Source organism: Carettochelys insculpta, chromosome 33 (assembly GCF_033958435.1).
Source record: "Carettochelys insculpta isolate YL-2023 chromosome 33, ASM3395843v1, whole genome shotgun sequence".
NCBI lineage: Eukaryota > Metazoa > Chordata > Testudines > Carettochelyidae > Carettochelys > Carettochelys insculpta.
Window position 1 is genome coordinate 1,383,261 of NC_134169.1, and position 24,184 is coordinate 1,407,444.

The following is a 24,184-nucleotide window of genomic DNA, read 5'->3' on the forward strand; positions in this document are numbered from 1 at the left end:
TGCGAATCTTCTAACTTCTTCTTCATGTTTTCTGTGTTTCCAGACTGCCAGCAGCCTGGATTCACAGTTCTAGTAGTTACAAGCAGTCTTACACCTAAAGCACCACATTCCCTCCCCTCTTGAGAAGCCCTCTTCATTTTAAAATAAAACTGATTCTAACTACAGCAACAAATATGGAATAAGCCACTGTACTGTTGGCAGAAATCCTACATCAAAAGCACTGTAAATACGACATAACATGGTCTCTAGTCTCGACAGGCGGTCGCTTGGATCTGGCAGACCTTCTCTCAAATCCGGTTCCTGATGCAATATCTTGTTGTGTTGGCAACTACGGTGAAGTCATCCAATGGGGTTGGGTGTTGGCATCATCTCCTTTTGGTGCACAGGCAGGTTTCCAAAGGACCCCGCAGACTTTGAAATCCCCCTATTCCTATCAGCAGAGCAGCTGGCCATTAGCATGGCTATTTTGAGGTTTTGGCCAAATGTGGACACAGCCCATTTGTCCTTATTGATCCTCATGACATTTCTTTTGACCCCACCCTGTAATTTATCCAAGTCACTCAGGAGCCTATCCCTACCCTCCAGCAGATCTACCTATTCCACTAGTTTATGGTCATCTGCAAATTTGCTAAGGGTGTAGTCCTGCCCCTCATCCAGCTTTTCAATAAAGATGTTGAACCTTGCAAGACAGAGAACTGATCATGAGGACATTATACTTGAAACCCATCTCCAAACAGAGATGTCAGTTCCAACAGTTGGGGTGTGGCCATCAATGCAGCTTTCTATCCATCTTCCAGTTCATAAAAAGATGGCAGTGGTGGGATTTGAACCCACGCCTCCAATGAGACTGGAGCCTAAATCCAGTGCCTTAGACCACTCGGCCACACTACCTACAAAAGGCACCTCCCACGAGCATCAACCTCTCTTGACATTTCCTCAGTTTCAGAACAGTTTACACCAAGAGGACATAGGAAGTTTTAAAACGCCTCCTATGTCATACCAAGTGAAAATGTCAGCAAGTTTTCAATAAAAGGGGGCTGTGACACAGTATTCCAAAAAGATGGCTTTTAGCACATCCTAACCTTCCCCTGCCGTCTCTCTCGGCTGCTTTTTATCCCAGATCACACTGACACACAGAGGAAGGTGATAGGGATTACTGGTCATGATACTCTTAAAGCTGGAGTCACAGTTCCTGGGTGCAGCTGCCATCCTCTGCTCTAGCAGCTGAGCCTTTGAAGGGCTCCCCACGTGGGCCAGGGTAAGCAGTGACTTGTGGATGGACGTGATGGGAGGGGAACCCAACCCAGATAGAACTTCTGTAGCTTTGTGGCTGTTACATTTGCTTTACACGTGCAATGTACTTGTTTAAAGCCCCATGAAAACAGCAGCGCTTTGGTTGCTTTGCTCCCCTTTGGGGCTGAGAAGAGCTGGTCTCATTCTGTCTCCGGGTTAAACCCAACTGCTGTGTGAAAAAGGGTAGAGGTATCAGCAGAGCATATACGTCACTCTCAGACTGGGGAAGCTACACAAGTTCGGCCGGTCTTTTTCAGGAGGCTTGTGTCTTGGCCTCCTCTGCCCTTGAGGATTGACCTACTGAGGCCGGCTCTCCTGCTGGCCTCCTTTGCGTGACTTGCTAAAGGAAGAAGTGAGGCTGGAATGGGGCAGAAGAAGGAAGTAAAGCTGAGGCAGGCAGGAGAGCAGCTTAGCACCTCAGTGCAGTTAATGGAGCACCACTCTTTCTCCTGCCAAAGCCTGTGCAGGTGAGGCTGGCTGCAGGGGGGCAGAATCCTGTGCCTGTCCAATGGTGCTCCAGGAATGGCTCCTGGTACCCCAGGAAGAGAAGTGGGATTCTGGGTGGAAGGAAAACAAGCAAAGCTCTGTCTGAGTGAGTAAGGAGCAGGTCCTGGGTGGATTGGGCAGTGGTGGTCTTGAGGGACTCTCTGTCAGCCTTGGGGCAGCAGGGACCACTGTCCCTTTGTGACTGAGCCAGGCTGGTGGTTCATGGCTTTGGATGTGTCCGGTTGTGAGCAACTGGGACCACAAACCCTCCACCTGCCTGTGTGATGGGCAGATGTGCTAAATCTGACATTTGAGGGAAATGGTTTAGCTGTCAAATATCAGAACCTCTTTTCTGTGTGTGAACAGCCTTTGTAGCTGGGTGCAGGATGTGTCTGTCTGTCTGTCTGTCTGTGCTACAGAGCGTGTGGTAGGTTTCTGGGTCACACTCACAGACGATTGGGCACTACGCTGCCTAGCCTGCTTAATGGCCCATCCTGTAGCCCCTGCTGTCTTGTTGGCTCATTGGGAAAGCGAGGGGTACAGCTGAAGGCTCAGCAGCTCGGCTTTGCATGAAGTGTGGGCGTCTCAATTATCGGTAGCAGCCGAGGGCAATTTGAGGCCCTGTGGTCAACATCTAGCCTGTTAGCCCCCTTGTCTGTACGCTTCAGTCCAGGGTCATGCTGACACTGCACATCTGTGTTCTGAAGCATCTAAACGCTGGGCTTGAGATAGGCGCGTCTGTGCTTTCAAACGCTCTAAGACTGTGCTGTTCCTTTGTGCTGTGTGCTCAGAGGCACCGAAAAGGGGCAAGATGGAGTAGAGCAGGGGGATTGTGTCTGGTTACAGGACCCCAGGGGCTCCAGGGCGGGACAGTCACACGGACACCTGCCTCAGACCCTGTGGCTGCTGCTGCAGGCTGATCTATTGCTCTCAGTGTCAGAGAGAGGGGAGTTTGACATTCAACCCCAGAAGCAAGTGTCTGCCCCTTTCCCAGCTGTGCACAGCCCAGCTCATCCCAGCTGCTGGGAGAGACCAGAGCCCCTGAGCCAGCCTTGGGGACAGGCCCTTCTCTCACAGGCAGCTGCCCATGTCAGTGGCTGCAGCTGAACCAGGGCTTCCCAAACCAAATCCCCATGTCTGGCCGGGGCACTGCACCCCAGCTGTTTTTGGGGCCCTGCTCACCCCAGGAAGCCGCACTGCAGGGGACAGGAGTGAGAGTAGAACTGTTGGGCCAAATCTGCCCATCCTGTTTCCCTGGCCAACCAGCGAGGTGCAGAAAGGTTCTTGGCAGGGTTGACTTTGGGAAGGATGAAAAACTTGCAGCACATGAAGATGAGGTAGTGAAGGTAATTGACTGCTAATCCATTGTGCTCTGCCTGCATGGGTTCAAATCCCATCCTCATTGCATCTTTCTTTGTTGATTTCCAGCCCCATTGTTTGCAACTTCCAGCACACCTGAGTTTGCTGCCTCCCAGCTCCTGTGTTGGGCAGACTCCAAGCACAGGACACCTCTGTGAGGCTGAGCTGAGCTCTGGCTGCCAGAGGTGGGGGGTGGGATGATTTCATTTGCCGTGAAAGTGCCAAGCCTGACTGATGGGAAGTCTGATCTAAAGCCCAAGTGAATTGCAGGCAGACAAAATCTGACGGCCCTGCCCAACACAGTGCTGGAGGCTGGAATGATGACAGCAGGATGGGGAACAAGGGGAACACAGCGAGTGACAGGGATTTGTGCAAGTAGCAAACCCAGGCAGCAGTCAGGCCCTGCTGGGTGTGCCCTGTACCTTGCTGCAGTGATAGGAGATGATTTGGACCATGTCCCAGCCACAGACATTCTGGATGGAGCCAGCCAAGCTGGACATGTTGACGATGGCCACCTTGCTGCAGCTCAGCCCTCTCTGGGGGCTTCCCTGGGCAGCCTGCTTCAGCAAGGGTAGGAAGGCCTGGGCAGAGGGGAGAGCAGAGCAGCCGTGGGGTCAGAAAAGGAACCAGAGTTCTGCTCGTGAGGCCGGGCACCAGAATGGAGGGTGGGTCTCTGCTCTTCCCACTGATGCCCAGCCCCCAGCCAGCCCAGAAGCAGGAGCCTCACCCAGGAAGGTGTGCGGAGCCATGGATCCTACTCATACCCTGTAGAGGCCAACAATGATCCCCAACTCATGTCCCTGCATTCACAGTCTTCATCCAGGGCAGATTGGGGGGGTCTGTGGCTCCCCACTGATGCCCACTTGGGTCTTGCCATGGCCCACCTGCAGCTGTTCAGCAAGGAGGATTTGTCCACGCAAGGGTACCCCCACCTGCGGCAGTGGACGGTCAGGTATGTACCCCACACAGCACACACCTCTGTGACACGGGGCGGGGGCACCAGACATGACTGGGAGCCCCACACCCCCAGCGGACCCCGACCTGCAATTGCACAGTAACAGCCCCAGGCCCTGCTCAAAGGTTGCACACAGGGAAAGCTGGGAAGTCAGCCCCACCCCCAGGGCACAGTGATTTGCACTGGGCTGGTAATAAACCAAAGGGGTTGTGTGGAGGGTCACAAGTGGGACTGAAGGGCAGAAGGAGACAGAAAGGCAAAATGTTCTTCTCGTTACACCGCAGCAAATGCTCACCCTGAAAAGCTCCAGCCGGGGCAGCACAGCCCATCCCCCACTCCGTGAGAGACAGGCGATAACTCTGCCCCACAGCTGGGCCCTCCTCGCCCCACCCCTGGGGTGTGAAGAGGGAGAAAGGAGGGTGTGGGGAGCACAGAGTGAAAGTCAGGCTGAGGGAGCAAAGGGGGGCAGGACTCCAGGCTCTGCTGGTGGGATCCTGGCACTGGGGCAGGTGGAGTGGGAGGAGGGTAGATTGGTGGAGTCTGATCTGCACACGGCAGAGGGGACAGGAAGTGAAAGGGGGTTTTTCGTTCCTCTCATCCGCAATGTCCTCTCGGCGACAACTCCAGCTTCCGTCGGGCACAATGTCTGTGCTGGGCAATGGGAAGGGGTTGTTGTGGGCATCCACCAGAGTGGGTCGGCCCCCACAAAAGCTCATCACTTGATAAATTCGTTTGGTTGTCGTTAAAGTGCTGCAGGACGGCTTTAAAGTGCTGCAGGACGGCTTTTTGGCTGAAGACATAGATGAACGCAGATACCTCCCTGTCAGGACGCACAACACAAGCAAGTGGGGCATCATGGCTTAACTGGTAAAAGTGCCTGTTTTATACACAGGAGATCCTTGGTTCAACTCCCAGTGGTGCCTTGTTGTCCATCATGAGCAACATTTTCCTACAGGTGTCTGGGGAACCAAAAACCCCTCCCTTGGCAATCCCAGTCATGGCTGGGGGAGGCAAAGGCTGATGGGAGAGGAGCATTGGGAAGAATCCAGTCACAGACAAGAGCTCAGGCAAACGCAGCTGAAACTGGCGTTGGGAAGGTGGCTCCTCTGGCTACAAGAACAGAGACTGATCCTCCCAGCCCTGTGGCTCTCTGGCACTGCCTGTGCACAGCTGCTGACAGCGCAATCTCAGCTGGGCAGGAGAGGGAGAGTTACTCTCCTCTCACATCCCTTTGTTTGTCAGTGACAAAACCCAAACGAGTTAGGAGAAAAGTCCCAGAGGCTCTGTGGCTCCCCTGGCCATGGACCTCCCAGGTAAGGGGAGATTTGGAAAGCAGCACCCAGTGGTGACTGGACAAATCTTTCTGGCTGCCTCTCACCTGCTTTGCAGCACCTCTGGGCTGTGCTGGAGAGTTCAGAGAGCTGCAGGAGGCGGCTGCCGTCCTTCTGCAGGAAGAAGTAACAGACACTGACAGGTGGACAGCTGAGGTGGCTGCAGAGTGGGCGTGGGCAGCATGGGAGGAACCCCAAAGCCCTTTGTCTGTTACTAAGGCAGGGAGGTGATGCCCTTGATTCTTGTTATTCACCAACAGGTCTAAGGAGCCAGGGGCTCAGCATTAAGGCCTGGGCCACTGAGCACTGGGGAATCCCATTCACAGTGTGTATTGCCTCCTGGCCCTCTCCTGCCCCAGACCTGCCTCTGCAGAGACACCCCACACTAGTGAGCGACAGCGTTGGCCTGTGCTTGGAGTCTGCCCAGCACAGGCGCTGGGAGGCAGCAGGCTCAGCTGTGCTAGAAGTAGCATCACACAATAGGACTGGAACTCAACAAAGCTCAGCAGGATGGTGCTTATAAAGGCTCAGTGAGGATGGGATTCAAGCCCTGCAGAGCACAATGGATTAGCCGTCCATCACCTTCACCACTCGGCACCTCACCCAACGTGCCTGGAACTTTTTCAAATGTCCCAACTTCAACCCTGCCAGGAACCTTTCTGCCACTCACTGGCTGGCCGGGGACACGGGAAGGGCAGGTTTGGCCCAACAGAGCTATGATCACTCATGTCCCCTGCAGAGCTGCTTCCTGGGGTGAGCAGGGGACTGTAGTGCCCTGCCCTGGGAGCAGCACAGCTCAGCCCATGTGTCCCTGCTGGGTGGGTCCAGAGCAGGGCCATGGGCAGGGTCTGCAGCCTTTGTGTCTCCTCCTGTCACGCTCTGCTCCTTTCCAGCTGCTCTGTTAGCACAGCAGCTCCAGCTGGATTGGCCCCTTCTGTGCCAGGTCAGTCTGTGAGGGGCCGATGGGAGGCAGGTTCAGGAGCAGGCTTTGGCTGGGTCTGGCTGGGACTGAACATGTGGGATAGGGCAGGGGCACTTGCCTGGCACAGCTTCTTTTGGCTGAGGGGCAAAGATAGCTCTGTGATTCCCAGCCAGCGACATCAGTGAGGGAAAAGCCTTCAAGTCCATGCTCCTGACCTTGAATCCCATCACACACACACATTGCCCCCCCCCACCCACTCACTGCCCCCACAGGTAACACATGGGGGGTGAAAAAATGAAACAGATTGTGATAGAGTGGGGGGGGGCGTGTGGGTGCATGTGTGAGACTCAGGCTGTAGGTAAAGTATCTTCTGTAAAAGGCCTTGTGATTGGAGAAAAACATCTCCAATACGCCTACCTTCATACCTCCAGCTTCCACCCCAGACGCACCACACGATCCATTGTCTACAGCCCAGCATTAAGATATAACCGCATTTGCTCCAACCCCTCCGACAGAGACAAACACCTGCAGAATCTTCTGACTCAGGAAGCTGCCAACGTTCCTCCTGCCTCCCAAGGACACTTGCTATCACAGCAATAGCTGAGAAAAACACCTCCAATATTGAGGTGATGACCTGAAAGCCTCAAAAACAGCTGCTGAAGTAGCTCAGTTGGGAGAGCGTTAGACTGAAGATTTAAAGGTCCTTGGTTCAATCCCAAGCGTCAGCAGAGCTTTTCTGAACTTTGGCCAGAGAGCAATTAGTGACTGCTTGGTGCCTTACTGCTGGCAAATGCTCCTGGAAAGGATGTTGTCAGCCCTTCTGGGACACCAAGGCGCTAGCGTGCTCTTGCTCTTCCGCAGCAAGGGGAGGAAAAAAGACCCCACTGTGCCCAGTATGATCCAGCCAACTTCACAGATCTTGCTGAGTGTTCCCAAAAGTCCACTGCTCAACCCGCCGAGCGATTGAAAGGCAGCTCTGAGGCCCTCTCACCACCACTTTCTCCAGGTTGGGCCATCCAGGTGTCACAGCAAATGCCACACTGGTGGATGGCATTGCAGGGGAGGGTCAGAGGAACGCAGCCGAGATTCTGTGGTGCACTGGTAATCACAGAACTCTCCAAGCTGAAATCAGCAAAAAACACAGTATGTCATTTGTGTCCTGGCATGTGTTCCTGCTTCTATGGCTGGCCTGCAGCCTGGCATTCCCTGCCCCTGTGAGTGCCAGCAATCAGACAGCCTGCGGTACCTTTCAATGAGACATGGGAACACTTTTGTAATTAGTGAAACAAAAACCATCCACCAACAGTATTTTTTCCCTTTGCTGCACTTAGGTGCCTGTATGCTGTTGATTTCTTCTCTTTGAAGCAATAAGAAGCAGCCAACTCAGAAGGTGCTGAGCTCGCCCATCTTCCCTGAGATGTGAGATTGCCTCTCCCCACTTGAGACACCCTTTGAGGTGGTGGGCCGAGAAGCCTTTAAGGACTCGCTTTTCTTAGTTTCCAGCTTTAAGCTGCTGGATGAGGAAAGAGTGGCCAGGCAAGTGGGTGGCTGAAAAAGGGAAAGAGATCTGACAAACAGGAAATGGTGGAGTGACAACAAAGTCCACAACCCCTTGCATATTTTTCCAGCCAACAAAATGCAGCACGAGATTTGTGCTTTGTCCACAGGGAGGGCTTTGAAGCAGTAGGGAACGTAGGCCATTTTCTGTGAGGTTCCCCTAAAGTTAAAATACTGTTGATGGAGCTCCAGAGGGCCTCACTCATCCACTAGGAGGAAAAAGCCCCAACTCAGGTGTACCTGTGGAGAAGAAAGGCCCTGGAGAGACAGAGATTTAGAGCAAAACCCACAGATTTGAAATCAGATTGCAGAATGCAGAGCTCTGAACACTGCCATTACGCCATGGGACCTGCAGATAAACAATTTCTGGGCACCTGTGATTCTTTGGAGGTTGGCACCCTGCTTACCTTGGCTATTGATACTGGCATACATGCATTCCTCCTGAGAAAGGTAGAGTTGCTGTGGTGGGGTTCAGGGGTCCCCATGCACTGCACCCTGGCCGTAGGCAGGAGTGACTCTCACTCAGCAGGTAGAGTAGGAAGTTTATTAGGTGACAGAGGTCCAGTTTCTCACAGAAGAGTCAGTGCAGCAATCAGAGAAAGTCATTCCATCTCATCCTAGGGAAAGAAGCCTGAGGGGTTCCTCTCTGAGGTGTAGCTTCCCCCTTGCCCGGCTGGCTGGCTTCAAGCTCCCTCTCCCCTCCAGCTTCTAACTGCCCCCTCCGATTCAAAGCCAGATCAGCTCCTCCCTCCTCTTTGTTCAGGGCAGAGGTGTTACCTGCCAGCCTAGGTTATAGCCCCAGGGTCATCCTTAGCTGCTGGGAGGTGCTCTGCTTCTCTCACACACATCCAGCCTGAGTCTCACACATGCACTCCTCCCACTCCATCACACTTGCCTCTACAGCATAACCAAACTTTCACCATTTTCCACTGGTATAGAGTACAGCTTCGTGGTGGAGCATTTGACTGCAGCTGAAAAAGTCCCAGGTGCTCCTTCACAGATGGTTGTCTTAAGGGAAATAGATCTTCATCTCCAGTCCATTTGGGGTTTTCCCTGGATGTTTGAAATAGATTTAAACACTTATCATTTTCCTCTGCCAATGTACCAGCACTGAGCAAACCTATCCTTCAGCTGAGATCAGTTCCCAGCCTGCAAAGCTCAGGGTTCTGATCCATTGAACACACAAGGGTACTGTACATCACAGATATGCAGGGCCCTGCTCACAGTGGCCTGTGCTGGGCAGGAGAACCAGGCCCAAAGCCAGGGGGCTCAGGAATCTAACACACAAAGGCCACTTGGTTCAGACTGAGCTCACAGCACTTTGGCTTCATCACACTCGTCCAGCAGTGTCAGGGCCCACCCCAGGCACAGGAAGAAGCCTGTGTCTTTGACCAAGAAACATTCAAATGGCAGGGGCAGAGCTGCTGGAAGCCCCAGAAAAGAACCCAGCCCAGGACCAGGCAAAGCCCTCCCACAGTGGGGGCTGCAGAAAGGGCCAAAACATCTCAGAAAAGTCACTGACAGTTCCCAGCTGCAGAGCCCCAGGCCTTGGCCCAAAGCCCCCAAAGTGAGACATGAGTGAGCCACGCTAACACCAACCCCACAGCCAGGGGTTAGAAACTTCTGTCATGGCTCCTTCCCCACTCTAGCAAGAGAAATGCAGAAGTGGGGCCCAGCAAAAGTACCTCCAAGACCTTATCTACCAGGTTTTGGTATAAACTTCCCTTCAAAAATCCAAAAACCTTAGACTTTGGGGATAAAATTCACTGCCACCAGCCAAGTAATAATAAGGAAACTGGGGAGAGACGACGTGGGAAATCTCAGCCCCAAAAGTGAGAACCAGGACACAAAAAACATTAACCAAAACCAGGTTAATAAAAAGAAAAAGGAAGAACTTTTGTTATTACAACAATATTTGTGTTGCAAACCTCATGACGAGATGGAAGAGTCACAAAGTAAAACACATGGGGAGTCTCCACCATGGGCCTAGAACTTAGTTACAAGGAGAGGAAAAGAACATTTCTAAAAAGCGCACAGACATCAGACCCCACTTCCCAAACCAGAAAGCAATAAAGCCCAATGGATCTATGTAAACTTTACCCGACTCACAGAAGATTGGAGGGCCTGTTCTTGGAGGGCGACATTCTGTGTCTCTCTCCCTCATGGCTGGAAAGAAGAAGAAGGAAAAAGACAGAGAACAGAGAGGGAGGAGCCAAAATTTAATTCTTACCTCCATTCCTCTTGGCCAACCCCACCTGGCTCAGGAGGTTAACCCTTTCACTCCCAGGCTGCTAGCAAACCCTCATGATCATAACAACTTGCCTTGAGAATGAAAGGATGAGAGGTCCCTGGAGTGACTTCTGCCCCAAAAGGCTCATTTACGAGTTAACCGTGGAGCTCCCACAGAGGCCAGAGTCTGGAGGATGAGGGGTTTCTTACCTGGAACTGAGGCCTGACATGTCCCCGGCTGCTCAGACTGGCCACGAAAAAGATCCTAGATCAAGAGCTGAACACTCAGAGCCACAAAACACACTCAGAGATCAGGAGGTCAGGATTTTCCTGTAGAGTTCTATGGCTTGTTAATTTTGGCACCAAAGCGGAGAGCAAAACTCTGCACAGCTAAGGATGTAGATGTGCGATTGTCGAGGTAGTGAGAATCAGTCAGGTGCCTGTACCCAGCCGTGCTGCAGCTGGAGAGGTTCCTACACTGTTAGAAGACGCAAGGTCAAGTTCTCCACAAGGGGTCTCTTACACAATGCAAAGCAGCACTTTCCCTTGCATGACCTTATTTCCATTTGCTGCATGCAGGACACATGGTAAAATTACTCAGGTCTGAGCAAGCTCACGAGCAATCCAGCAGACCACAGGCAGCAGGGTCACACGCCCACCCCAGATATCTGTCAGGGTTCCCATCAGAATGTGCCCAGAAGCAATTTTTGTAATTTGTGTGGGAGGAAAGGACGGGAGCTGCTTCAGGCCACAGCATATGGGGTGGGTTGGAGGGATGACTTGGCCTATGTCTTTGCAGAGCTTTTCATAGAATCATAGAATCATAGAACACTAGGACCGGAAGGGGCCTCGAGAGGCCATCGAGTCCAGTCCCCTGCCCCAACGGCAGGACCGACCACTATCTACACCATCCCTGATAGACATCTATATAATCTGTTCTTAAATATCTCCAGCGAGGGAGATTCCACAACCTCCCTTGGCAACTTATTCCAGTACTTGACCACCCTGACAGTTAGGAACTTTTTCCTAATGTCCAACCTAAACTTCCCTTGCTGCAGTTTACGTCCATTGCCTCTTGTTCTCTCCTCAGAGGCCAAGAAGAACAAGTTTTCTCCCTCCTCCTTATGACACCCTTTAAGATATCTGAAAACCGCTATCATGTCCCCCCTCAATCTTCTTTTGTCCAAGCTAAACAAGCCCAATTCTTTCAGACTTTCTTCAAAAGACATGTTCTCCAGACCTTTCATCATTCTAGTTGCTCTTCTCTGGACCTTCTCTAATTTCTCCAGACAGTTCCCACTCAGCAGCACTACGGGCATAAAACAGGCTCCCTGCCTGCTCTAGCTCCACGCTGCCCCTAAGGTCGCGTCTACACTAGCAAGTACATTCGAAATTAGAACTGGAAGACCGAGCTCTTTCGAAAGAACCCGCTGAGCTTCCACACGCACCCTGCGCCCTTTCGAAAGTAAATTTGAAAGAACTCCCGTGTTCTTTTGAAGTTGAACCTCCGTTCCCAGGATGGGAAGAGCGCCCTCCTTCGACAGAGATCAAGTGTAGACGCTCCGCGGCCCGCTCATTCAAAAGGGAGGGTCCTCCACGGCGGCAATCAGCCGGCAGGCGGCAGCACCGCTCACAGCACAGACGGAGCTCTATGGTTCTAGTGTCCGACCACGCTTAAGAGGACACAGGCTCCCAGAAACCCTCAGGCAGGAAGCTGAGAGCGTGGAGTTAGCAGTGAGGCCACACTGCTCTCCAGCTCACCAGCCACCATGACCGACAGCCAGTCCCCCACACCACCCAGACCTATGGCCAGCCACCCAGATCCCCGCCCACCCCAGGGGCCCTCCAAAGACAGCAGGGAGTTGTCCCAGGAGGCGGCCCAGGCCCTGAAGCATCGAGCCCCTTCCTGGACAGAAGCCAAGATCCTGGACCTCCTCTCCCTCTGGAAGGATGAGGAGGTCCTCTAACAAAGGGGGGTCCTTTGCCGCAATGCGGTCACCTTCCAGCGGCTGGCAAAGGGGCTGCTTGGCCATGGCCACCCCACCTGCACACTGGACCAGGTCCGGTCAAATGTAAAAGAACCGCGGCAGGGGTATTGCAGGGCCTGGGACGCAGCCAGGCGGTCGGGGGCAGCCCCCACAAGCTGCCCCTTATACAAAGAGCTCCACTGCCTCCTGGGGCTGAAGTAGGCTGGACCTCCCACCATCTTCCTCAACACATCCGTCAGGGACACTGAGCCAGAGACAGCGACCGAGGGCGAGGAGCACCCGGGGTCGTTCGCCAGCACCAGGCGACCACGGACAGCACAGCCACTCGACCCCACCAGCGATGACAAGGGCTCAAGCGAAGGGGCTCTTGTCATTGATCTCCCATCCAGGCCATCCAGCTGGGGCCTGTCCGACTGTGCCTCGCTTGCCTTCCTGGAGGGAGCCCTAAGTAGGTGCCATGCACACCAGCCTCCCTAGTGATCAGGAAGGGGGTGTCAGGTCCCACCCGGGGTGGCCACAGGCATCCCACAGGGCCACCAGTCCAGGTGCATGTGGACCCTGGACAGCTCTGTTCCCCGGGCTCTCAGGGGGATGATGCGCGGCACTCAGCACCACATAGATGGGACAGCATCAGGGGCTGCCCAGACATGGAGGCAGCAGGGAAACAGCATCCGGGGAGGGTGCGTTCCCCCAGGACTGTCAGCCAACCCCACCTCTGCAGAGACCCACCCTGTCACCTCTACCTCTCTGCCCCTCTCCTGAGCTCCCATGGCCAAAGCTGCTCATCATGGACTTCCTCCAGGGCCTGCTCCTTGTGCTTCTGCACCCCACCCCCCAGGGCCCTTCCTGTGCCTTCCCCAGCCCTCTGCCCACCAGAGCAGCAGCTGGGGGACCTGAGTGAAGAAGCAGAACTCATGCAGGAAGAGGAGCAGGGCAGGCAGGGACTGGCACCACTGGTGAGTTACCTGGGCCTGTGGTGCTGCAGTAGCAGGAGTCCAGGGAGGGAGCCTGTGAGGCCAGAAGGCCTTGGGCAGGGGGAGATGGGGAGCAGAGAAACCCAATGGAGCTGCTGTCAGGGGCTGGTGCCCTTGGCAGAGGGCTCCTGCTGCCCCTTCCTGTGGGAGGTGTGTGTTGCAGAGTTGGGAATCTGGGGATCCTCACCTCACACAGGCCCACTCTGCAGCCCTTCCCTCTGCCTGGGGTGGTGACTCCCACTTGCTCCCTGCCAGCCTCTCAGCCTGGTTCCTTCAGCTCTTTGGGCCTCCTGCCCAGAGCAGCCGCAAGAAGGAAAGCAGAAAAGACCTTCCCACGGCCAGCATGGGGCTTGAACCCACGACTTTGGCGTTATTAGCACCACGCTCTGACCAACTGAGATAGCCGGCCAGATGCAAAAAGTCTCTCACAAGGGGCCTTTTTGGAAATGAGCAACAGGCAGCTGCAGGGCCACTGAACAGGGATTTTCTCCCCTCCCCCACCAGCCTGGCCTCCCCTTTCAGACTCCCTCACCCATCCCCCACTGCTCTGAGCCCAGCTTGGAGTTCCCCCAGCCCCGGCTGCCCCTTGCCAGCTGTCCTGGGCCCTGCAGTGGGTCCCTCAGATCCTGTCTCTCCCACCCCTCCCCACTGCCCTGATCCCCTTGTCCTCTCAGACCCTGCCGACCCCCCAACTGCCCTTTTCCCCTCCTCTCCCTCAGCCACAAGCCCTGCCCGGGTTCCCCTTCACACCTGCCACCTCTCCCCCCTGGAAGCCAAACTCCTCCTCCCTCTGCACTGCACAGTCACCAGCTGAAACCTTGGGCCCTGCCCAGGGGCTGTGTCAGAACGTCTCCCACCTGCACAATTCATGTCCACTGCAGGGGGTTTGCTTCCCAGCAAGGTTAGGAAATGTTGGGGAGGAAGCAAAAGGAAGCTACAAGAGGCACATTGGCCAGGTTTATTGCCGTATTGGATACAGTAGTAGTTCCCTGTAGATTTCTTAGTCTAAGTCAGGGCATACTACAAATATGCACCCACGGTCAATTGACTCGGCTCCGTCAGTGGCAGGACTTTCCACTGCCCCCTCAGCCAGACCCAAACCACATCCCATGATTACATTCTTATACACAGGTACAAACAGCTTACTCATCACTCCTGACATATTGAGGTACAGCCCTTCTACATAGCCAGGTGCCGCCTCTCACCTTGTAGATGGTGGTTTGAACAAAACTCTGTCCATCATATTACCCTGTTGCCCCTGTCATTGGGATGGGTCAGCCTGTTCTTTCTGATCTATGGAAGGCTCCAGGGTCAGGTGTTCTAGTACCATGTTCCTGTTTGAACACACCAAGTAGACAGGTTTCTGCAACATCAACCCTCTTCTTGCCCACTTCTGAGAGCACTGCATTCCTTTTGCTTACAGATGCACTTTGCTTTCTGTTAGCAAACTTTTGACCATTACGTTGGTTCAGGACTAAGGCCAGGCCCGCACTTACTACAGATACTTCACCCCAGGTGGGATTTGAACCCGCAATCCTTGGCTTAGAAAGCCAATGCCTTATCCATTAGGCCATTGGGGTACACAAGCAAAGGGAAGCAATGAGGGATCAAATTCTCTCTCAAAAAAGTACATTTCTCACCTTGGAAGACAAAAAATTTGCTCTTTCTTTGTCTTTGTTCTTTCTTTGTTGTGAATCTGAGAAATGCCCATGCACTAACTCTGCAGTAGCAACAAAGCAGTGACCCGCACCCAGCTAGATGTTCAGTTACCATCCCTGGCCATTCACCAGGAAGGGACATGTAGGCAACAGGTTCACAATGGCCATGAAAGGCAGCTGCTCAATGGGCTTGACACCATGAGCTGCTTGGCTCTGACACACACCGAGGATCTTTCTGGCACCCAGATGAGCGTGTAAAGAAAGGGACATTGACAGGATCATTTCTCCTTTCCTCCTGTACCTACACTGAAGGCAGCAACAATGTTGGAAAGACAAAGAAACTTTTGATGTGGCCTAACTGGAAAAGCATCCCAGGAAGCACAAACTGCTAGAAGTTTTGGGGAAGGGAAACCTTCCAATCTGGCTCAGCATGAGCACATTTAGGAATTAGACTGGAATTTCTCTTTTCTTTCTCTTGTCACAGTTCTGGACTCCTGCACCAATACCACCTGGAAACACATGCAACTGATCTTTTTGTGGGGAATAAATGCTTTTTAATGTTTCATCGAAGCTGCTGCAGTTTTGATTGACGTTTGGGGAGTCTATGAAAGGAAACGTGCAGGAAACTGGGCCTGTTGACCTCGTGAGGTCCCTTCCACTTCCAGTACTCTATGAAAGAGACTGGAGGATAGTCACCCCTTTGATTTACTGAGGAACTCATGAAGGAGCTCAGTCTGACAAGAGGGTCTACAGCTGTGTAGTGTAAGCCTTTCATCTGAATGAAACAGCAGCAACCAGGGCCTGTTTCAAAATCTAGGGGTCCCTTTTTCATTTATCTCACATAGAACTGGCTCAAGCCCCCACCCAGGAGCCTGGGAAATTTGCACAGCCCTGGGTGCCTCGCAGGGGCAATGCTTCCCCACTCACAAGCACAGAGTCTGAGTGGAGAAAATGAGCTTTTCATGAAAGAGGCAGAAAAGTCATATGGCATAAGCTTGGGAAAATACCACACCCAGAGTTCACAACCAAGCCTCAAGTAAGTGTCCTCGCTCAAGCAGATGGAGCAGTGCCCTTTGCCTCTCAGGCTTAGCCGTCCTATACTAGAAAGAGCCAATCCACACACCCAAACGTTCTCCCTAACCCCTTCAAATGCCCCTTCTTACAAGTCTTCCCAGTCTGTGCAGGCCCTGACACATCACTTCAGACTTGTCTACACTCACCCCTTCATAAAACTTGAGCATATGAGCAGACAGGAATAAGGGGACTTCGAAGTAGCCGGGGTCCTTTGGAAAAGGATCCCTGTCTGGATGAGTCGCGCAGCCGCGAGCCGCATCATTGTCGAAGTGCCACAGAAGCCCGCATGCTAATTAGGTGCTGAATATGTAGTTCAAAACAAGACAGGCACAGCAGCAGCTGCTCAGAAGACACCCAGCACTGCAGGTCAGGCGGTCACTCATCAGCACCGCAGTGAAGGGGTATTAGGAATGGGAATGGAGTGAAGGGAATAAAGGGCAGAGACCCTCCCAGCAAAGCACAGTGAAGCCTCCTGCTAGGTTTCACCTCAGACCCTGCCTATCCCCTCCCTCTTCAGCTGAGAGCAGGGCACACGGCCCATGTTCCCTGGCAGAGGGTAACACCATCTCCACATTCTGCAACTTGCTTCTGACGGAGGGACCCCAGTCTGCTGCCTGCTCCTGAGCTCAGCTGCTCCCAGCTCACCCAGAGCACATGGCCTTGGATCAGCAGCTGCCCTGGCTGCTCTCCTACCCACAGACACAGAGCCCACAGGAGTCACCCCAACTCCAGAACCTTCTGCCTGCTAAACCTGCCCACCGAAAGTGATGCAGACACAACTCCCCCCCGTCCCCTCCAGGGGTGTCTCCCTGTCAGGTGCATGGGTCACATGTGCATCACCACGTTCTCTCACCAGAGGCAGCCCAGCCTTGTGGGAGGGCTCTATGGGCATCACTGCCTGCATCACAATGCCACTGTCTGGTGCTGCTGGGGTCTGGCAGCCTGGCTTTGCAGTGCCTGGTGTCCTCTGAACAGCTGCTGCTGGCTGGGTCACCTCCCTGGACCCAGAGTTTTGCTGAGCTACATGGGCAGTCTCACCAGATCACACCAGCATGAGCCCTCTAGGGATCTCTGGGCACACCGCCTAGTTGTTCAGCACCAACCAATTGCCCCAACCCCTCCAGCCAGCTCAGCCAAAGACCGAGATCCAGCAGGCATCATGAGTCACCTCACTTTCTCTCTCGCATTGGATGAGAGAGGGAAGCAGCACAGAGCCCCAACTAAATCATCCCAGCCAGGGTCTGTTCAAGCCAGGACTGGAAAACCTCTAGGGATGAAGATTGCAACACCTGTCTAGGTAAAGCATTGCAGTATTTCACCATCCTCCTGGTGAAATAAAAGCAGCACGACTCAAATACTGGACTGTTACTGCTGTGACCTGCATTTGAAACCAGGTTGCTGCAGCCACAATGCAGAGTACGAACCCCTGTTCGATCACAGCAGGCTGCAGAAGGCCAGGATGGTGCTTTCTTTAACTTTCTCAGGTTTCACCTGACAGTCTGGGACCCAGCACGTGGCCCCAGGCATGGGCAGGGTTCTTGGGTTCCTGATGCACAAGGCAAGGTGAATGCACCTTTCCCAGCCTGGGACTCAAACCCTGAAACCTCCAAATAAGGTCCTAACCCTGATAGAGCCGGGCAGGTCACTGAAATAATGTAGAAATAACAGACAGCTTTTTGCAAGGCAGTAAACCTCATTCTCCTCCAACAGTGCCAATTCCAAAACAGAGATTTTGGAATTGGGCTGTACAGGCAGGTAATTGGGGCTATTAAAAATAAGTTATTCAAGAATAGCGTATTCCAAAACAACGCTGCTGTGCAGTGACAGCACCAGCATGGCCTCCAGGGTCTCTATTCACAGACAGGCTCTGCTGTGCATGGAGGTGCCATTTTGAAATATGTTTTCTTTATTCTGGGGCTGCCTTGTGGCGTGAAGGCGTTATTGTGAACTAGATTATTTTGGAGGAATAATTCTGGAATAAACTATTCTGAAATAACTCTGCACCTCTCTGCTCACTGCCTGTCAGCATCATGTAAAGCACCAGAATGTCCACTGTGGCCTGTGACAGCTGCACTGGGGAGGCTGGTGCCAGTGCTGGAAGCTCCTGAGGAGTGGGAGGGGATCTGGTTTGCTTGGCCTGCTCCCTCTGAGGCTACCTGTGCTCCTGCTCCCATTTCACCTCTTCCTATCCCAGCTCTGCCTCTTCCCCTGAGCTCTGCTGCCAGCTGCCTGCTGCTCTCTCCTCCCCTCCCCACAGGCCTCTCCCCGTTCCCCAAGGGCTGCCAGCCAACCCCACCTCTGCAGAGAGCCACCCACCCACCCTGTCACCTCTACCTCTCTGCCCCTCACCTGAGCTCCCATGGCCAAAGCTGCTCATCATGGACTTCCTCCAGGGCCTGCTGCTTGTGCTTCTGCACCCCACCCCCAAGGGCCCTTCCTGTGCCTTCCCCAGCCCTCTACCCACCAGAGCAGCGGCTGGGGGATGTGACTGAAGAAGCAGAACTCATGTGGGAAGAGCAACAAGGCAGGCAGGGACTTGAGACTGGAGAGTTATCTGGGCCTGTGGTGTTGCAGGAACAGGTGTCCAGGGAGGGAGCCTGTGAGGCCAGAAGGCCGCTGGGGAGATGGGGAGCAGAGAAAGCCAATGGAGCTGCTGTAGGGGGCTGGTGCCCTTGGCAGAGGGCTCCTGCTGCTCCTTCCTGTGGGAGGTGTGTGTTGCAGAGTTGCGGATCCTCACCTCACACAGGCCCACTCTGCAGCCCCTCCCTTAGCCTGGGGTGGTGACTCTGACTTGTTCCCTGGCCAGCCTCCTTCCTTCACCTCTTTTAGCCTCCTTCCCAGAGCAGCCACAAGAAGGAAAACAGAAAAGACCTGCCCATGGCCAGCATGGGGCTTGAACCCACGACCTTGGCGTTATTAGCACCACGCTCTGACCAACTGAGCTAGCCGGCCAGTTGCTAAATGTATCACAAGGGGCCTTTTTGGAAATGAGCAACAGGCAGCTGCAGGGCCACTGAACTGAGATTTCCTCCCCTCCCCCACCAGCCTGGCCTCCCCTTTCAGACTCTCTCACCCATCCCCCACTGCTCGGAGCCCAGCTTGGAGTTCCCCCAGCCCCGGCTGCCACTTGCCAGCTGTCCTGGGCCCTGCAGTGGGTCCCTCAGATCCTGTCTCTCCCACCCCTCCCCAGTGCCCTGATCCCCTTGTCCTCTCAGACCCTGCCGACCCCCCCACTGCCCTTTTCCCCTCCTCCCTCAGCCACAAGCCCTGCCCGGGTTCCCCTTCACACCTGCCACCTCTCCCCCCTGGCAGCCGAACTCCTCCTCCCTCTGCACTGCACAGTCACCTGCTGAAACCTTGGGCCCTACCCAGAAGCTGTGTCAGAACGTCTCCCACCTGCACAATTCATGTCCACTGCAGGGGTTTTGCTTCCCAGCAAGGTTAGGAAATGTTGGTGAGGAAGCAAAAGGAAGCTACAAGAGGGATCTCAGGTGTGTCTGCTCAGCACTGGGGACAGCTGGGGTGAGAGGTGAATTACCACTGGGGTGGGGGCAGAGCTGGGTGTGCCTGGGAGTGAGACGTCCCCTGTCACTCACTAGTGTGTGCACATGGTGTGCAGGGACAGGGCTGGGGGTGTCTCTGCAGAGGCAGGGCTGGGGCAGGAGCTGCTCCCGCAGACAGGGCAGAACGTAGCTCCTGCCAACAGGGAATTGTGTCTGTGTTACAAACGTGCTGGAGGAGCTGGCTGGCACAGGCAGCCCCAGAACCACAAAGCTGTGAGGCACAGACTCTCTTCTGGCAGCCACAGCAGCACCTTCCCCACACCCATCACAACTGCCTTTTCCTGAGCTCCAGGCTGTGACTAGATTCTTTCCAACACTCCTTTTCCATCCGCCTTTACCTTCCCCAGCAGGGAGAGACATTGCCAAGGGAGGTCTTCTCTGCTCCCCAGCCAGACGTAGGGAAACATTCAGAAAGACATACAAGAGGGCAGCACTGGGAGCTGAATCCATGATCTCCTGTTTATTAGTCAGGTATGTTAGCCAGCTAAGCCACCTTATTATGTCACTGCTTGCTGATAGGGAGGTGACTGTGTTAGTCTGTATCTTAAACCAAAAACCAGCCCTGTAGCACTTTAAAGAAATGTGTTTTCGTGGGGCCAACCCACACAGCTGGACTGCCCACAACAACACCTTCCCATTCCCCAGCACAGACATTGTGCCGGAGGGAAGCTGGAGTTGCTGCCAGCGGACATTGAGGACGGGAGGAGTTAAAATGCTCCTTTCACTTATTGTGCCCTCTGCAGTGGACAGGTCAGAATCCACCAGTCTCCCCTCCTCTCTCCCCACCTGCCCCAGTGCCAGGATCCCACAGGACACTGAGGATGGGAGGAGTTCGGGTTTTCGTGTTTTTTATGTGCCTTTTTTGTTGCAGACCCTTGGGGTGCGTTTGCAGAGGGGGCTGCCAGGGGCGGGACATGAGCCCTGCAGGGCACTGGTGGGTGTGTCTGTGACATCACAAGGGCCTTTGGAAGAACCTCAGATGATTGGTTAAAGGAGGTGGGGAGGTGGTGACCTCACAGACAGTCCAGCACAATGGCCAGGTGGGACAGGCTGCAGGGCCGGGGCCATCTCAGAGACCCCCCAGGGCTTTGCCTCAGGGAGTTTCCTTCTTGAGAGCTCTGCCCTGGAGGCTGGAGAGAGAATTCATGGTGAGGAACGTGAGCGCAAGGAGGATCCTCTTTGGCCCATTCTCCTTTCCCACGACTAACTGCGCTGGACGGCAGCGTCTGTGTGGGGAAGGTCAGAGTCTGATCCAGCTGGTGGGGGCAAAACAGAGACAGGGAAAACACCAGATTAAGGTTCTGCCCTCGTCAGTGCTAATTTGTGTCGGCCTTAATGTGTTGTGCCAATATTACTGTGGGTGCATGAAGCGTTTGGGAGAGCTGCAGCACCAGTGAGTGGCAAGACCAAGATTTCCTAATACCACATCTACACACAGGAAGCTAATTTCAGATGCATCCAATGGACACGCTATGGCCTATTTCAAATTAGGCTCAAGCCCCTGTCTTAGCAGCCCGATTCCAAATAGCTACTGTTACTTGGACTTGTGCTTGTAAAAGGAGGTTTACTCATTTCAAAATAAGCCGTCCCCTATTTATTTATTTCTGAATTATTTCAAAGCAGCGGTTGCCTTGTGGATAGGCTGGGATAGTTATTTTGAAATAACTTTGTTGTGCAGAAGCCCCTTATAAATCCAGGGCTGTGACAGGCACAGCAGCAGCTGCTCAGAAGATAACAAGCCCTGCAGGTCAGGTTGTCACTCATCAGCACCCCAGTGAAGGGGCATTAGGAAGCGTAATGGAGTGAAGGGAATAAAGGGCAGGGCTCCTCCCAGCAAAGCAGAGTGAAGCCTCCTGAGCAAGACTCTGGTCTGGTCTGCAGAAGTCACTCAACTTCCTTCATGTCTTTGGACATTGCTGCCTATAGCAGTCCAGCAAAGCGTAACAGAGCAACACCCTGCACTTGTCTACTGGCTAGCAAGGGTTAGACCCCTTGGTTTTATGAGAACCATGCGCCACCCACCTAAACTATCCAAGCTACAGAGAAACAGCTCACAAGGGCTCTTTCAGAAAGGAGCAACAGGCAGCTGTAGGTACAGTGTGGTTCCTGGAGTGAGATTGTTGTCCCTCCCCCACTGCTCAGCATCCCACCCAGGCATCCCCTCAGCCCCTCCCCCACCACCCTGAATCCCAACCTGGAATCCCCCCCTCAGACTGCGTCTCCCATTCCCCACTGCCCTGAGCCCTGGCTAGGAATTCCCTCAGACCCTGCCGCCCCTCACCCGCTGTCCTAGGCCCTGCCAGGTGTCCCCTCGCACCCTGCCTGTCCCCTCCCTCTCTTCCCCTGAGCACGACCTTAACATGGCCCATGTTCCTTGAGAGAGGGTAACACCATCACCACCCACTGCTGCAATGTGCTTCCGATGGAGGGACCCCAGTTTGCTGCCTGCTCCTGAGCTCAGCTGCTCCCAGCTCACCCACAGCACATGGCCTTGGAGCAGCAGCTGCCCTGGCTGCTCTCCTACCACAGAAACAGAGCCCACAGCTGTCACCCCAACTCCAGAACATCTGCGTACGCAGCGCTAAACCTGCCCTCCAAAATGACCCCCCTGCAACTTGTTCCTACCGTCTCCAGGGGTATCTCCCTCATCAGTACATGGCTCACCTGTGCATCACCACTTTCTCTCACCTGAGGCAGCCCATGCTCCTGACTTCCTCTTTCAAATCCAGCCTCCAGGTGAGAGCACTTCCTCTTCCCACCAGGTGGGAGACAAGATGTTGATAGTGCTCTCTTGTGCCATTGCACACAGCTCAGCACGGACAGCCTCAAACCCCCATGGACATCGTGAGCTTCCTGGGGGGGCAAAAGCAGCCCTGAGGAGCTCATCTTGATTCCTTGGGCAGGAAGTTTCAAGAATATCAGGTTGATTAGAGAATGTGGGTATTAATCCCAACATCTCTTACATACTAAGCAAGCGCTCTACCATTTGAGCTAATTCCCCTCTGGAAAAGGAAAGGTTTTGCCTCAGCCACCTCATTGCTGAGTCCATATGTTCCAGTTCCAGCCCAGTTCCTACCAGCTGGCTGGCTGAGCTCTTTTGACACAGTTGCTAATAATGCCAAGGAGATGATTTCAAGCTCTAGGTGAGCCCTTGGGGCATCTTGACGAAGTGGCCTGGCTGCTGTGGATGGGGAGGTTCCATCACGCACAGGGAGCTGTGCAGGTCCAGCCTTGTGGGAGGGCTCTGTGGGAATCCCTGCCTGCATCACAATGCCACTGCCTGGGGGTGCTGGTGCCTGGCAGCCTGGCTTTGCAATACCTGGTGTTCTCTGAACAGGTTCAACTGGCTGTGTCACCTCCCTGGTCTCAGAGTTTCACTGATCTACATGGGCAGGTGATATACATGCAACAGGGGGGGCCCTGTGAACTGCAGAGGTCTGTAACGTGGTGCTTTGGCAGATGCTTCATTTCTGAGAGCAGCTGCAGAGAAGATCAAGGACAGTCAGTGACTGTGGGAAGAGGGGTTCAAATTAGGGCTCTGGAGCATATTTTTAATGCTTTTAATTACTGGCCATGTGTGTGATTTATTTCTAGAGCTGTTTTCGGAGTGCCCCATCTGGTTGTGTTTTCTAGCCAGAGCTGTTAGAAAGCACCACCAGCACCCCCAGGCAGTGGCATTGTGATGCAGGCAGGGATTCCCACAGAGCCCTCCCACAAGGCTGGACCTGCACAACTCCCTGTACATGATGGAACCTCCCCATCCACAGCAGCCAGGCCACTTAGTCAAGATGCCCCAAAGGCTCACCTGGAGCTTGAAACCGTCACTGTGACATTATCAGCAGCACTGTCGAAACCGCTCAGCCAGCCAGCTGACAGGAACTGGTTTTACAAGTGTCATCTTAGGAAAGGAGTCAGGGGAGCCGCAGGGACATATGGACTCAACAATGAGGTGGCTGGGGCAGAGCATTTCCTTGTCTGGAGGGGAATTAGCTCAAGTGGCAGAGCGCTTGCTTAGCCTGCAAGAGGCAGTGGGGTCAATACCCACATTCTCCATTGCTGACTTTTCTTCCAAGGCAATGGGAGACCCCTCCTTGCTTCCTTCTCCTTGGCTGCTCCCCAGGAAGCTCTCCATGGAGAGGGGCCCTTTGGAGGTGTCTGTGCTCAGCTGTGTGCAAGGGCACAAAAGGGCCCTTTGACTATCTTCTTTCCCACCTGCTGTGGGGATTCTGAGCTGTGGGGGGAGGGGTTGTGAGCTAATTCCAGAGGCCCCAGGGACCCTGCAGCTGCCTCTTGCTCCTTTCTGAAAGGGCCCTTGTGAGCTGTCACTGTGCAGGCTGCGCTTGCTCAATTGGTCTGAGTATGATCCTCCTTACACCAAGAGTGGGGTCCTGGTAAAAGGGAGGGCCAGAGCTGACAAGGTCTATTCTGTCCAGGTGGAAATGGCCCATGATCAGTAGTTTGTATCCAAAGAGTTAAAACCAAGTCAGATCACACAGGGGGATGTGGCCCATTGTCAGAGTCTAATGTGGAGCTGTTCACACCCAGGGCAAAGAAGCTGCTTTTGGAAGGAACCAGCAACTCCCAGTCTCTGTTTGATCCTTGGTTGATGGAGTTAAATTTGCAAATAGATTGCAGCTCAGAGATTTCTCTCTCCATTTGATTTTTAAAATGTCTTTGTTGTAGGACTGCAACTTTTAAATCTGTTCCTGAGTGTCCAGGGAGATTGAAGTGCTCTCCCACAGGTTTGTTTCCATTACCCTTTCTGATGTCTGGTTTATGTCCATTTAGTTTTTTA

The 24,184-nt window shown here is 53.8% G+C and overlaps 5 non-coding genes across 5 annotated transcripts; 2 read left to right on the forward strand and 3 right to left on the reverse strand.

The window, feature by feature from the left end:
* Positions 1-809: 809 nt before the first annotated feature.
* On the reverse strand, positions 810-891 carry TRNAL-UAG (transfer RNA leucine (anticodon UAG)). Its single transcript has one exon. It is a non-coding gene; the product is annotated as a tRNA-Leu (tRNA).
* A 4,051-nt stretch (positions 892-4,942) lies between these two features.
* TRNAI-UAU (transfer RNA isoleucine (anticodon UAU)) lies at positions 4,943-5,016 on the forward strand. Its single transcript has one exon. It is a non-coding gene; the product is annotated as a tRNA-Ile (tRNA).
* Positions 5,017-7,001: 1,985 nt separating this feature from the next.
* TRNAF-GAA (transfer RNA phenylalanine (anticodon GAA)) lies at positions 7,002-7,074 on the forward strand. The gene has a single exon. It is a non-coding gene; the product is annotated as a tRNA-Phe (tRNA).
* Positions 7,075-13,429: 6,355 nt separating this feature from the next.
* Positions 13,430-13,503, reverse strand: TRNAI-AAU (transfer RNA isoleucine (anticodon AAU)). Its single transcript has one exon. It is a non-coding gene; the product is annotated as a tRNA-Ile (tRNA).
* Positions 13,504-18,704: 5,201 nt separating this feature from the next.
* TRNAI-AAU (transfer RNA isoleucine (anticodon AAU)) lies at positions 18,705-18,778 on the reverse strand. The gene has a single exon. It is a non-coding gene; the product is annotated as a tRNA-Ile (tRNA).
* Between the last annotated feature and the right edge of the window lie 5,406 nt (positions 18,779-24,184).